Raw genomic sequence first — 3,648 nt, 5'->3', positions numbered from 1 at the left:
ACCGCATAAGTTCGGATATCCCTATTCGGGTATCCTAAATGTTAACCAACATTAACCTGAACGCTTTAGGCGCAATAAAACGCTCTCTACCATTGTAACCGCGAACCCAATCGGACGTGTTAAGTATTCTTCTCCAAATCCGAACATAGGTAAATTCTTATCCTATAACTGGTGACCCCGAACGCGAAAACTCGAAAAGTTTAAGTTTCGACTACAAACATTACAATCGTGTAATTTTTCGTCGCGTAGTTTTACATCCGTGTAGAATCGTATAATTCACCGTTGCGTAATTCATTTCCGCACAAATCGCAAACCTCTCGCGTCGCGTGTACCACGTGTTTTATTAACCCACTAAGTGAACGCGAGTGTTAAACCTTCGACACGATGACGGATCCCGAACCAGGAAAGATGACCAAGCAGGAAGACGCGGGAACCAAAAACCAAAACGCAGAAACAAAATCAGTGGCAAAAATCCGTTTCCCCGATTTCGATCCCGAGGAGGTGGAAACGTGGTTCGTGTGCTTAGAAGCGGCATTCTGTGTGAATAGTGTGATTTCGGACAAGCACAAATTTAACGCGGTGATAGTAGCACTCAACACCCGCGCAAAATTTTTCCATCACGCAATATCCAAATGTAACAAGTCGACCTTGGCTGATCGATATGCTACCATAAAAAAATCGGTCATTGACTTTTGTCTGCCGTCGGAAAACCAACGCCTCACAAGCTTACTCTCCGGCGTCGCGCTAGGCGATCGGAAGCCGAGTTTGCTTCTTTCCGAGATGCGCAGAATGGGAGGAGAAGGCTGCTCCGATAGTGTCCTGTGCAACATTTGGCTACGCGCGTTACCGACCACCGTCCGTTCTATCATCGCCGCTATGCCATCAGCATCGCTTGACGACCAGGCCAACGAGGCCGATAAGATATTCGAAGCACCCACCAATGCCATTTGCACCGTAAATGAAACCGATGCACCTGCAACCGCCTGCAGTTTAGAGGCTCGTATCGATGCACTCTCTCGTCGCCTAGACGAAGTTCTATCAGCTCGATCAGCTGATCGATACCCGTATTCGAACGCACACAGAGATTCCCGATCCAGACAGCGCCTTCCGCCTAGACAACCATGGGGCCAACGACCTTTTAGTGCCACGCGGTCACGAACACCATCACGAGCCCCACGCCGCTGGATCTGTTGGTTCCACTATCGCCATGGAAACAAGGCAGAGAAGTGTGAGAAGGAACATTCTGACGATCCACATACTAAATGTATTTTTTTCGGCGAGCATCTCCCGGTTTACTCCCGAAAAAAATAGTGCGTTTCTCTCTCCGCGCGCGTGAAACTCTCACCGGCCCAGCCGAACCCGTTAGCACCAGCTACAACGCATCCTCTCGTCAACCCGCAAGCAGCACCAACTCTTCTTCACACGCCAACACAACGTTAAACACATCCAACACCAGTATCAAGCTGAACCCCAGTAAGGCTGAAATCATCGAGCGAATTTATGTGAACGACAGCAGAACCAACAACAGATTCCTGATCGACACCGGCGCTGAGATCTCGGTCATACCACCGTCTTACAAGGACAGAATGAACCCGACGTCAGCTAGAAAACTCTTCGCAGCGAATGGAAGCTCAATCGGTACGTACGGCACTAAGAACCTCACTTTAGATATCGGTCTTAACCAAACATTTATGTGGCCTTTCACCATAGCAGACGTAGAATCTCACATTATCGGAGCTGATTTTTTAAAGCACTTTGATCTGCTAGTAGATATTAAACGTAATCAGCTGATTCAAAATAAGACCGTCATCACTAACACAATACCAGCCCACGTAACCGTATGTAGTTCATGCGATAGTTTCTCTCATCTAATACACGAATACAAGGATATCACAATACTCGACAACAAGCACAAGCCGGTGAACACAAATGTTACGCACCAAATAATCACCACCGGTCCACCTGTCTTTTGTCGCCCTCGTCGTTTGGACCTAGAAAGATTGCGCGAGGCAAAGATAGAATTCGATTTTCTTATCAAAAATGGTATTTGTAAACCATCTAAAAGCTGTTGGGCAAGCCCTTTGCACTTAGTAAAAAAACCTAATGGGAAATGGAGACCATGTGGGGACTACAGAAATTTGAATGCGATCACTGTACCGGACCGTTACCCCGTGCCTCACATACAAGATTTTTCGACAATACTTTTCAACAAGAAATTTTTTCCCTGTATCGACCTACAACGTGCATATCACCAAATCCCCGTCGCCCCTGAAGATATACCAAAAACCGCAATTTCAACACCTTTCGGGTTATTTGAATTCAATTTTATGACATTTGGTCTACGAAATGCTGGTCAAACTCTGCAACGACACTTACACTCCATCCTGGGAGATTTAGATTTCTTGTTTCCATATGTCGACGATTTATGCGTTGCGTCGGAAGACAAAAAGCAACACCAACAGCACTTGCGCACAGTATTCGAGCGCTTAAGAAAAAATGGTTTAACCATTAACCCCGAAAAAAGCCAAATTGGTCGTTCAGAGGTCGAATTCCTCGGCCATCTTATAAGCGCAAAAGGTATCAAACCGAAACCCAGTAAGGTACAAGCTATCCTCGACTTCCCGAAACCAGTCATAGCGAGACAATTGAAACGTTTTCTTGGCACGATTGATTTTTACCGGCGTTTTATACCACACGCAGCAGAAAGCCAGCAAATTTGGCACGGCATGATAAATGGTAACATTAAAAATGATTCTACCGTACTGAATTGGAACGAAAAAAGCACTCAAGCCTTTGAAAAGTGTAAGCACGATTTAGCACACGCAGCCTTGCTAGCACATCCTTCACCAAGTCGTCTTAGATGTTGACGCTTCCAATCATGCTATAGGAGCTGCACTTAACCAACTGACCGCCAAGGGTATCGAACCATTAGCTTTCTTTTCGAAGAAATTGACACCTGCGTTACAGAAAACCAGCACTTATGATCGCGAACTTTACGCCATTTACGAATCCGTCAAACATTTTAAAGACCTTTTGGAAGCTCGCGAATTCACAGTATATACTGACCACAAGCCGTTAACTACAGCGTTTCAGCAGAAGCTCGATAACGCTAACCCCACACAACAAAGACGACTCCTTTTCATCAGCGAGTACACAACCGATATTCGACACGTTTCCGGCAAGCACAACCTGGTTGCTGATATGTTAAGCCGCATTGACTCCTTGAGCACACACATCGATTATCACCACATAGCCGAAGCGTAACAAACCGATACCGAACTAAAAGAATTTTTAAGTAACCCACCGGAAACAACATCACTAGTACTTAAATCATTGACGGTACCAAACTCTACCAAAAAACTGTTTTGCGATATTTCAACAGATCATATTCGACCTTTCGTTCCTAAAGCTCATAGAAGAATGATTATCTCCAAGCTACACAACCTATCGCACCCCGGTATAAGAGGAACCACTGACCTGGTATCAAAACGTTTTGTTTGGCCATCTATACGAAAGGAATGCAAAACGTTAGTAGAGACATGCATTGAATGCCAAAAAAACAAAATAATACGCCACAACAAATCTCCGATCACTACTATAAATACACCGAACGCACGATTCGCACACGTCCACATGGATCTAATCGGC

At 45.2% G+C, this 3,648-nt stretch overlaps 1 pseudogene; it reads left to right on the top strand.

Moving 5' to 3' along the window:
* The first annotated feature begins 1,121 nt into the window (after positions 1–1,121).
* On the top strand, positions 1,122–3,264 carry LOC128716758 (uncharacterized; annotated as a pseudogene).
* The last annotated feature ends 384 nt before the right edge of the window (positions 3,265–3,648 follow it).

The sequence above is a fragment of the Anopheles marshallii genome (assembly GCF_943734725.1).
Source record: "Anopheles marshallii chromosome X unlocalized genomic scaffold, idAnoMarsDA_429_01 X_unloc_1, whole genome shotgun sequence".
NCBI lineage: Eukaryota > Metazoa > Arthropoda > Insecta > Diptera > Culicidae > Anopheles > Anopheles marshallii.
The sequence above is the reverse complement of the archived record's forward strand: the minus strand, read 5'-3'. Positions and strand labels throughout refer to the sequence as shown.